This window comes from Hyla sarda, chromosome 8 (genome assembly GCF_029499605.1).
Source record: "Hyla sarda isolate aHylSar1 chromosome 8, aHylSar1.hap1, whole genome shotgun sequence".
Classification (NCBI taxonomy): Eukaryota; Metazoa; Chordata; class Amphibia; order Anura; family Hylidae; genus Hyla; species Hyla sarda.
In genome coordinates, this window is record NC_079196.1 from 46,582,436 (window position 1) to 46,594,806 (window position 12,371).

The 12,371-nt window shown below is 44.6% G+C and overlaps 1 protein-coding gene across 5 annotated transcripts in view; it reads right to left on the reverse strand.

Moving 5' to 3' along the window:
• The window catches only part of LOC130284382 (sodium channel protein type 2 subunit alpha-like), a 226,218-nt gene that overhangs the window by 111,166 nt on the left and 102,681 nt on the right, over nucleotides 1–12,371 (reverse strand). The window lies entirely within an intron of this gene.

Below are 12,371 nucleotides of genomic sequence, written 5' to 3' on the forward strand. Positions count from 1 at the left end.
CGCGGTACAAGGGAGTAGACAGAAGCAAGGTCGGACGTAGCAGAAGGTCGGGGCAGGCAGCAAGGATCGTAGTCAGGGGCAACGGCAGGAGGTCTGGAACACAGGCTAGGAACACACAAGGAAACGCTTTCACTGGCACAATGGCAACAAGATCCGGCGAGGGAGTGCAGGGGAAGTGAGGTATACATAGGGAGTGCACAGGGGAACACACTAATTAGAACCACTTGCGCCAATCAGCGGCGCAGTGGCCCTTTAAATCGCAGAGACCCGGCGCGCGCGCGCCCTAGGGAGCGGGGCCGTGCGCGCCGGGACAGGACCGACGGAGAGCGAGTCAGGTACGGGAGCCGGGGTGCGCATCGCGAGCGGGCGCCACCCGCATCGCGAATCGCATCCCGGCTGGAGGCGGTATCGCAGCGCACCGGGTCAGTGGATCTGACCGGAGCGCTGCAGTAGCGAGAGTGTAGCGAGCGCTCCGGGGAGGAGCGGGGACCCGGAGCGCTCGGCGTAACAGTACCCCCCCCCCTTGGGTCTCCCCCTCTTCTTAGAGCCTGAGAACCTGAGGAGCAGACTTTTGTCTAGGATATTGTCCTCAGGTTCCCAGGATCTCTCTTCAGGACCACAACCCTCCCAATCGACCAAAAAAAAAGTTTTCCCTCTGACCTTCTTGGAGGCCAGTATCTCCTTTACGGAGAAGATGTCCGAGGAGCCGGAAACAGGAGTGGGAGAAACAAGTTTGGGAGAGAAACGGTTGATGATGAGTGGTTTAAGAAGAGAAACGTGAAAGGCATTAGGAATACGAAGAGAAGGAGGAAGAAGAAGTTTGTAAGAGACAGGATTAATCTGGCACAAAATTTTGAAAGGACCAAGATAGCGTGGTCCCAATTTGTAGCTAGGGACACGGAAGCGGACATATTTAGCGGAGAGCCATACCTTGTCTCCAGGAGAAAAAATGGGGGGAGCTCTTCTTTTCTTATCAGCAAACTTCTTCATGCGTGATGAAGCCTGTAAGAGAGAATTTTGGGTCTCTTTCCATATGGTGGAAAGATCACGAGATATTTCATCCACAGCGGGCAAACCAGAGGGCAAGGGAGTAGGGAGGGGGGGAAGAGGGTGACGGCCGTACACCACGAAAAATGGGGATTTGGAGGAAGATTCAGAGACTCTGAAGTTATACGAGAATTCGGCCCATGGTAGAAGATCTGCCCAGTCATCCTGGCGGGAGGAAACAAAATGCCGTAAATAATCACCCAGGACCTGGTTAATTCTTTCTACTTGCCCATTGGATTGAGGATGATAGGCAGAAGAAAAGTTTAATTTAATCTTGAGTTGTTTACAGAGAGCCCTCCAGAATTTTGACACGAATTGGACGCCTCTGTCCGAGACGATCTGCGTGGGCAACCCGTGAAGACGAAAAATGTGTACAAACTGAGTTTGCCAACTGAGGCGCTGAAGGAAGACCAGGAAGAGGGATGAAATGTGCCATCTTGGAGAATCGATCAACGACCACCCAAACAACAGTGTTGCCACGGGATGGGGGTAAGTCTGTAATAAAGTCCATACCAATCAGAGACCAAGGCTGTTCGGGGACAGGCAGAGGATGAAGAAGACCAGCGGGCTTCTGGCGAGGAGTCTTATCCCGGCCACAGACAGTGCAGGCTCGCACAAAATCCACAACATCCGTCTCCAGAGTCGGCCACCAATAGAAACGAGAGATGAGTTGCACGGATTTCTTGATGCCCGCATGACCTGCGAGATGGGAGGAGTGACCCCATTTGAGGATTCCGAGGCGTTGGCGTGGAGAGACGAAGGTCTTCCCTGGAGGAGTTTGCCTGATGGAGGCTGGAGAAGTGGAGATCAGGCAGTCAGGAGGAATGATGTGTTGCGGAGAGAGCTCTACTTCCGAGGCATCCGAGGAACGAGAGAGAGCATCGGCCCTAATGTTCTTATCGGCAGGCCGAAAGTGAATTTCAAAATTAAATCGGGCAAAGAACAGAGACCACCTGGCCTGGCGAGGATTCAGCCGTTGGGCAGACTGGAGATAGGAGAGGTTCTTGTGATCGGTGTAAATAATAACTGGAAATCTTGATCCCTCCAGCAGATGCCTCCATTCCTCAAGTGCTAATTTAATGGCTAGTAGCTCTCGATCCCCGATGGAGTAGTTCCTCTCCGCCGGAGATAAGGTCCTAGAAAAAAAACCACAAGTAACAGCATGCCCGGAAGAATTTTTTTGTAGAAGGACCGCTCCAGCTCCTACTGAGGAGGCATCAACCTCCAATAGGAAGGGTTTAGATGGGTCAGGTCTGGAGAGCACGGGAGCCGAAGAAAAGGCAGACTTGAGCTGTTTAAAGGCGTCTTCCGCTTGAGGAGGCCATGACTTGGGATTGGCATTCTTTTTGGTTAAAGCCACGATAGGAGCCACAATGGTAGAAAAATGTGGAATAAATTGTCTGTAATAATTGGCGAACCCCAAAAAACGTTGGATAGCACGGAGTCCGGAGGGGCGTGGCCAATTTAAGACGGCAGAGAGTTTGTCTGGATCCATTTGTAGTCCCTGGCCAGAGACCAAGTATCCTAGGAAAGGAAGAGATTGACATTCAAACAGACATTTCTCCATTTTGGCATAAAGTTGATTGTCACGAAGTCTCTGAAGAACCATGCGGACATGCTGGCGGTGTTCTTCTAGGTTGGCAGAAAAAATCAGGATATCGTCCAGATACACAACAACACAGGAATATAAGAGATCACGAAAAATTTCATTAACAAAGTCTTGGAAGACGGCAGGGGCGTTGCACAGGCCAAAGGGCATGACCAGATACTCAAAGTGTCCATCTCTAGTGTTAAATGCTGTTTTCCATTCATCCCCCTCTCTGATGCGGATGAGATTATAAGCACCTCTTAAGTCCAGTTTGGTAAAGATGTGGGCACCTTGGAGGCGATCAAAGAGTTCAGAGATGAGAGGTAGGGGGTAGCGGTTCTTTACCGTGATTTTATTAAGACCGCGGTAGTCAATGCAAGGACGTAGGGAGCCATCTTTTTTGGACACAAAGAAAAATCCGGCTCCGGCAGGAGAGGAGGATTTGCGGATAAAGCCCTTTTTTAAATTTTCCTGGATGTACTCAGACATAGCAAGAGTCTCTGGGGCAGAGAGAGGATAAATTCTGCCCCGGGGTGGAGTAGTGCCCGGGAGGAGGTCAATAGGACAATCATAAGGCCTGTGAGGAGGTAGAGTCTCAGCTTGTTTTTTGCAAAAAACATCCGCAAAGTCCATATAGGCCTTAGGGAGACCGGTTACAGGGGGAACCACAGGGTCACGGCAAGGAGAACTGGGAACCGGTTTAAGGCAGTCCTTGAAACAAGAGGAACCCCAACTCTTGATCTCCCCAGTGGACCAATCCAGGGTTGGGGAATGGTGTTGAAGCCAGGGTAGTCCGAGGAGAATTTCGGAAGTGCAATTGGGGAGGACCAAAAACTCAATTTTCTCGTGATGAGGTCCGATGCACATTAGGAGGGGCTCATTGCGGAAACGTATGGTACAGTCCAATCTTTCATTGTTAACACAATTGATGTAGAGGGGTCTGGCGAGACTGGTCACCGGGATGTTGAACCTGTTGATGAGAGAGGCCAAAATAAAATTTCCTGCAGATCCGGAATCCAAGAAGGCCATAGTAGAGAAGGAGAAGGTAGAGGCAGATATCCGCACAGGCACAGTAAGACGTGGAGAAGCAGAGTTGACATCAAGGACTGTCTCACCTTTGTGCGGAGTCAGCGTACGTCTTTCCAGGCGGGGAGGACGGATAGGACAATCCTTCAGGAAGTGTTCGGTACCGGCACAGTACAGGCAGAGATTCTCCATGCGGCGTCGTGTCCTCTCTTGAGGTGTCAGGCGAGACCGGTCGACCTGCATAGCCTCCACGGCGGGAGGCACAGGAACGGATTGCAGGGGACCAGAGGAGAGAGGAGCCGGGGAGAAAAAACGCCTCGTGCGAACAAAGTCCATATCCTGGCGGAGCTCCTGACGCCTTTCGGAAAAACGCATGTCAATGCGAGTGGCTAGATGAATGAGTTCATGTAGGTTAGCAGGGATTTCTCGTGCGGCCAGAACATCTTTAATGTTGCTGGATAGGCCTTTTTTAAAGGTCACACAGAGGGCCTCATTATTCCAGGATAGTTCAGAAGCAAGAGTACGGAATTGTACGGCGTACTCGCCAACGGAAGAATTACCCTGGACCAGGTTCAACAGGGCAGTCTCAGCAGAAGAGGCTCGGGCAGGTTCCTCAAAGACACTTCGAATTTCCGAGAAGAAGGAGTGTACAGAGGCAGTGACGGGGTCATTGCGGTCCCAGAGCGGTGTGGCCCATGACAGAGCTTTTCCAGACAGAAGGCTGACTACGAAAGCCACCTTAGACCTTTCAGTAGGAAACTGGTCCGACATCATCTCCAAGTGCAGGGAACATTGAGAAAGAAAGCCACGGCAAAATTTAGAGTCCCCATCAAATTTATCCGGCAAGGATAGTCGTAGGCCTGAAGCGGCCACTCGCTGCGGAGGAGGTGCAGGAGCTGGCGGAGGAGATGATTGCTGAAGCTGTGGTAGTAGCTGCTGTAGCATCACGGTCAGTTGAGACAGCTGGTGGCCTTGTTGCGCTATCTGTTGTGACTGCTGGGCGACCACCGTGGTGAGGTCGGCGACAACTGGCAGAGGGACTTCAGCGGGATCCATGGCCGGATTTACTGTCACGATGCCGGCTGGCAGGAGGTGGATCCTCTGTGCCAGAGAGGGATTGGCGTGGACCGTGCTAGTGGACCGGTTCTAAGTCACTACTGGTTTTCACCAGAGCCCGCCGCAAAGCGGGATGGTCTTGCTGCGGCGGTAGTGACCAGGTCGTATCCACTAGCAACGGCTCAACCTCTCTGACTGCTGAAGATAGGCGCGGTACAAGGGAGTAGACAGAAGCAAGGTCGGACGTAGCAGAAGGTCGGGGCAGGCAGCAAGGATCGTAGTCAGGGGCAACGGCAGGAGGTCTGGAACACAGGCTAGGATTACACAAGGAAACGCTTTCACTGGCACAATGGCAACAAGATCCGGCGAGGGAGTGCAGGGGAAGTGAGGTATACATAGGGAGTGCACAGGTGAACACACTAATTAGAACCACTTGCGCCAATCAGCGGCGCAGTGGCCCTTTAAATCGCAGAGACCCGGCGCGCGCGCGCCCTAGGGAGCGGGGCCGCGCGCGCCGGGACAGGACCGACGGAGAGCGAGTCAGGTACGGGAGCCGGGGTGCGCATCGCGAGCGGGCGCCACCCGCATCGCGAATCGCATCCCGGCTGGAGGCGGTATCGCAGCGCACCGGGTCAGTGGATCTGACCGGAGCGCTGCAGTAGCGAGAGTGTAGCGAGCGCTCCGGGGAGGAGCGGGGACCCGGAGCGCTCGGCGTAACAGTATCTAGGGTGGATGGAAGGGGGGTGGGAATGAAATGTAAAATAAATGTGTTATATGTATGTTTTATATATTTGTAAATAAATAAATAAAAAGATTGCACTCATCAATGCAAGATAAAGGAATACTAATATTAGTTACTGTAAATGCAGAGATGCTCAAAAAAGGTGATGAATCAAATTCATACATAGCAACAAAAAACACATAATAAATGGGCACTCTCAAAAATAAAGAAAATCTTTACAAATGGAATGTAAATACATTAAAGGAATGTTAAGACATTAAAGGGGTTGTCTGGCAATACAACCTTTTGTATAAAATGGATAGGAAGTCTTAAAAAAAAGGGTTACCTATCTCCTTGATCCACCACTTCTACTGTCCTAACAATTACCAGGTCCACTTTCTGGTCTAATTGTGACATACACGAAATGCCCACTCAACCAATCACTCCCTGGCGTGGGTCACAGCTGCAGATAGTGATTGGCTTAGTGGACATTTCCTGTGTGTTAAACCAGGACTAGGAGGAGAAGATCAGCAGGGACTCGGTGAGTGCTGGAACAGCAGCAGTGGGGCATTGTAACTTTTTTCAGCAAGGACCACGTGAGTGAAATGGCAGCCACAGGGGATTGACTAAGTGAGTCTCCCTTTTTTCTTCTTCAGCCTCCTTTTATAAAATGATTTGTCTTGCCAGACTACTGCTGTATCTAACCCAAAGGCAAAGTGAAGAAAGGGAAAAATTCCATGATACACTTCAACCAAAATTAACCACATACCCCACACATTATAAATACTTACAAACAAATGGATGGTATAAAAAAGAAAATATTCAATGAACTATACTATATTAAGTTACTAGTGCTACAAAAAAGATGTCTATCAATTGATAATGTAAAGCCCAACTATGTACATAGAAGAGAGTATAATTAGAGAAAATGAAAAAAGTGGGTTAGCATGAGAATGACTTGGCCAAAAATTCAGTAAACCAAATGACAAGAACCCAGTGTGTATCAGTGTGTGGCCAAGAACCCAATGAGAAGAACCCAGTGTGTATCACTGCCTATTATTGCAGCTTCACCAAGGTTAGGTACTCATCACTCAGTAAACCAAAGGCTTTGATACTGAACCCCAGATGCAGAGGCATAACAATAGGGCAGTGGTATCCAATCGGTGGCCCTCCAAATGCTGCAAAACTACAACTTTTAGAATGCCCGGCCAGCCTTTGGCACAGTGAGAAACAAAAGGCATAATAAGTGAATATTGCCGTGGGATACGGCCCGGACATCCGTTCAGATCTATACAAATGTCTCCAATACTAGCCAGATGGCTTGGAATCAGGAGGTTAAGTGCCAAAATGTGTAAAGTTGTAATGTCTGTTTATTTGTTTTTGCATTTTTCCGTTTTAGGTCCTGTTCACACCTTGTTTTTCATTCATTATGTTTCTGTACTTTCCTTTCCAGGCGTGGTAGAGTTAAGCCTTTCACCAAAGTGCAAGGCGGGTGTGGCTATATAACTCCAGCTCAGTCTGTATGCTGGTTATTTAGTGGAATACACTTTGTCTGCTTGTTCTATACACTTTCAAGTCTGCTTGAGCATTTACCTTGTATTTATCTTGTGATATTTTATCTGAGTTTTTAACCATGGTTAATTAGCCTTGTTGTAGATTTTAGTCTGTTACATTTGTCGGGTTTTTAGGATTGTATTTCCATTCTGCTATGTCGCTGTTCACACAGATTTTTCTTGCATCCGTTTTCTGAATTTCTGTAACAAGACATCCCTGTGACCTTTTAATGGGACTCTGGGGAATTGAGATTTAGTACACGATATCTCCGTGCTCCATGGTAGACTCTGGGAGATTGAGTCATAGAATCAAGACATTCTCGTGTTTTCTGGAGGTTTTCTGGAGGTTTTCTGGGGGATTGAGTTTTTATTCCTGTTTGCTCCTGGAGTCTATGCTGAACAGTCCCATATCCCAGTCTTGTGTTCTGAACCTAATCTGTTTGTTAGTTATCTGTGTCCAGTGTAAACAGTGTTCTATATTTATATCCTGTTTGGTTGATCTGATCATTTTCTTCTGTATCTGTTTGTGAACAGTGTCCTATGTTCCTGATCAGTTTGCCTGTTTATATTCTGCCCTGTTAGTATTAGTATCTTGTCTGTTATATCTGGTTGTCTAGTAGTTTTTTGTTTCTGTTCTGGCCTGTGACCGACTATGTATATATGTGTTTTATAGCTACTGCACTGTAGCGCAGGGAGGGACCGGCGCCCAATTTTTGATCCATCGCTTAGGATGGATGGGCAAGTAGGCAGGGAGAGTGTTTTAAGGGTCAGTTAAGGGCTCACTCTCCCTGTCCCCTGTGAACTGTGGTCAGACTGAAAAGAATTCCAGAAAGAAATGCAGCTTCCTCTGTAGTATACAGCAGCTGATAAGTACTGGAAGGATTAAGATTTTTAAATAGAACTAATTTACAAATCTGTTTAACTTTCTGGCCCCAGTTGATTTAAAAAATAAAAATAAAATAGTTTTCCACCGGAGTACCCCTTTAAGTAAGACAGCTCCAGAATGCCAACTGCCCATTACCCTCCTGAGGACATTGTAATAACAATGAAACATGTAGAGGGGGCATGTTTAAATGATTTAAATATTGGTCAAGGAGTATTGGTTTGATTGTGAGCACTGCAGGCTTACATGAATGGATTATTAACTGGCACAGATTACAAGCAATCACATTAGACAGGGGTGGGGTTGGGTTACAGAGGTGGGGGTTATAGAAAGTTTTTTTTTTTTTCCCTGGGCTTTGGTAACTAACAGCTACAGACTATGGCCTTAGTGGCTACTGTAAATCATCTCTCTAAATGCTGTTAACAGAAAAGAGCAAGATGGCTGCCTCCATAATGAGTTACAAAAAAATGAAAACCAAAACTTATAAACAGGAAATAGGAACTGATTCCAAAAAAAGCGAATATGTGTCTGTATTTGACTTTAGTTTAAAAAAAAAAAAAAAAATCTATGTGACACGTTGCCTTTAAGCGTCTATAATCTGGGTAGCCACTATTTAAGCAATCAGATACAGAATACAGTACAAAGCAAAAAAAAAAAAAAAAAACAACAACAAAAAAAACTAGAATAAATTAATATTGCCATTCTTAGCAAATTCTGACCGTGCATGCAATGGAGAAGTGCAAAATTTTCAGTAAAGCGGTCTCTAAAAGGTTTCTCGGCTACATTTTTGGAAAAGCTTCTTCTGGATACTACAAAAATCAAAAAACATCCTTTGTTCTAAAATTAAAGCTGTTTAAAGAAAATGACAGAGTTTTGTAGGGCCAGCACTATAATCTGCCTTGGGCATTTAAATCTAGCTTCTTCATGTCTACATTGTGTAAGTCAGTGTGATTGACAAGGGGCTTCTGTCAGCAGATCTTCCAAACCACCAAAGCAAATGTGAACAACCAGTTAAAAAAAAAAAAGTGTGACAATTTCTCCTCAGAAATGACATAAAAAGGTAAAAACTATAGACTAACAAATTTCATAAAAATATAGGAATTATGTAAAATTTATACCAATGATGTAGTTCTTAATAATAGTCCTCTGTCTGAAAAATCATTAAGAATGCCTCATGTCCTATGCTGTGTTATTGATTTTGATGGTTACCATTTTAGTAAAAGTGGAATCTGCTACTTCTGTGGATAAAAAAGCAATGTCTGAGAAGCCATTGTGCTTGGCACCAGAGGAAAAAGCCACTAAACCTAAAATGGGTATACCACCAACAAGATTTATCCTTTCATGTCAACGCTCCATTCACTGTCTATAGGAATACAGCGAAGTACAGTGCTCAGCTATCACCGACAATCCCACAGTCAATGAATGGAGCAGCAATGTACGTGCCGTGTCTGAGAAAAAAAAAAAGTCCTAATTTTCCAGAAACGGTGTCAATTTTGTTCATGGCTTTTGTATAGTATTTTGCAGTTTATCCCCATTCAAGAGAATGCTGCAATAACAGACACAACCCATCGACAAGAGTGGAGCTGTTTCACTGTTTTGAACAGTTTGTAATTATCAAAAATTGAGCAGCCTTGTCTCCACTTTTCTTGCAAACAAAATAAAAACACAACATAAACAAAAAATATATTAATTTTATTTGTAATTTTTTTAACATGTATCTCATAGCATATAGAAAAGTAGCAACAATTTGTGCTAAACAAGTTTATTTACTGCCAGTGCTATAGTATGATGTAAGGGGGGGAGGTAGGGGAGCCGGCACACTTTGGCCATCCCCAGCTACACAGGGTTCTGGTCCCTCAGCAGCCCCTCCTCCCTGTCCTGCTCCTCGTTGTAAGTGGTAGGGTTTCTGGTTGCTGTAGTAATCACTGGTGTATATATATATATATATATATATATATATAGAAATAATAAGTCAAGGGGAGCACCGTGCACCAGGATTCCAGATCCGCCCGGGTGCCAAGCTTCGGGAACCGACCAACTCCCAAGTAATATGTAGAATCAAGTAGAAGCGGCACACCAGTATACCAGTGAAAGCGTGGGTTTATTCACACATCTGTGCAGGAAAGCTACGTTTCGGCTCGACAATAGAGCCTTTCTCAAGCATATGCTTGAGAAAGGCTCTATTGTCGAGCCGAAACGTAGCTTTCCTGCACAGATGTGTGAATAAACCCACGCTTTCACTGGTATACTGGTGTGCCGCTTCTACTTGATTCTATATATATATATATATATATATATATATATATATATGTCTCTACTGTATGTGTTATATACCTATATGTGTGTCATATGTATGTGCACTGTTACTACTGTTATGTATATGTGCAATATACCTATATGTGTGTGATATGTATGTGTGTAATATATACTGTATATGTGTGTGAAATGTATGTGTTCTGTATTGTATGTGTGTTATATACCTATATGTATGTGATATGTATGTGTATTGTACTGTATGTGTGTAATATACCTATATGTGTGTGATATGTATATGTGTAATATATATATATATATATATATATATATATATATATACTGTATATGTGTGTGATATGAATGTGTATTGTACTGTATGTGTGTAATATACCTATATGTGTGTGTAATGTCCCAGTTCAGGACATGGTCCTTTACTTCACTTAGGCCCTGTCAGGTTGAGACCCCTGCAGGGTCTCCCCCTGTTGTGTATACGTGTCTCTCCAGAATGTTGTGTATACGTCTTTAATGTATAGATAGAGCAGAGGACCTGTGAGAGGTTGTCTCAAGGACCTGTAAGTCTGTCACATGTTATGCAGTCACATGATTTGTTGTCACATGATGTTACCCAGAGATCACCAGCTTAACCTATGACCAGCAGATTGACCATTGGACTTTAGTCCAGCCCCCCCCCCCCCACTATAAAAAGGGGAGGCCATTACAATTCACTCTCTTCACTTACCATTTGCTACTGAGCACAGCAAACACCAGAGATCTCAGTGCTAGTGATCAGCTACCTGGAAGGCCACAAAGCTACAGTCATTCCAGTAAGTCAAAAGTCTATGTCTGCTGTCACTACAAGTAGTCAAGTCCTGCCTATAGTCAAGCCTCAAGTCTATTACAAGTATAATTGGTACCAGCAAGCTGCAAGGTCTTATGAGTTCCTGGCCACCTCTCTGGGAATCTGGCCTAGCTGTGAAGATAATTCCACCTGTATTAACTCAGTAAAGCCTCCGTTAAACCATAACTGGTTGTGGACTCTCCTTTCCTTAACTAGCCATTGGAATAGCGGAAATACCGTTCGTGTGGTTCCGGTACCAAAAACAACTCTGTGTGTCACGAACACTAGGGGTTGATAACATCTTGCCCCAGGGGTTAATAACATCTGATCCCACCACCTACACCCATGGTCCCGCCATACACAGGTGGTCCACCGCATATGTTTACTGTATGTGTGTGACATGCACGTGTAGTGTACTATGAAATATGCCAATATTTATGTGTATTGTAGTGTGTGTAAGATATATATATATATATATATATATATATATATATATATATATATATATATACTGTATTTGTGTGTGATATGAATGTGCAATGTACTGTGTGTGTGTGTGATATACCTATATGTGCATGATGACAGGCATTTATCAAGCGATTTAGTTAAATTTTTTTTACTAAAAATGTCGCAAAAATGTCGCACCTGCGACTACGCGATTTTTGGTGCGACATTTCGACTGGAAAGCGAGAAAAGCAAGTTTTCCAAAACTTAACTACGTAGTAATAATTTTAAAATGGACTACGGGTAGTCTGGTATTTATTAACTGCGACAGTCGCAACTGCGCAAAAAAAAAGTCGCAACAAGGTTAAAAATTTACTAACTTTACTCCAGCTCAAACATGGAGCAGAAAAAGCTACTACCAAAGTAAAAAAGGAAAAATTGCTTACGTGAAAGAAAATTATCAACAGTCTGAAACCAGTTGATAAATAAGTCACACATAAGCAAAAAAAAAGTAAAGAAAAAAGTACTAAAAAAAAGAATACATAAGCAAACATTGATAAATGTCCCTCGATATGTATGTGTGTAAGATATGCACTGTATATGTGCACGATATGTAGGTACTGTACTGTATGTGTTTATAATATATGTATATGTGTGCATGTATGTGTAGAGTGTAGAGTGTAAAGCGTAGAGTGTAAAGCGTAAAAATTTGTGCAGCGCTGTGCATGATTTTAAATTGATTTTTTAGATTGATTTTTTTAAATTGACATGTATTTAAAAACCATTGCCTAAACACCAAAAAAGCGTGCTGATCTCTTCACCTTCATTATGAGATGCAGCTTCCCGCTGTGTCTTTATAGAAGCCATCCCAGCCCAAGACACAGCGCTGTAGAATAGCATTATGCTGGGTCTCGCATTGGAGGCGGCTGCTAAGTTTCGTCTCATACTTTTATGCAGAC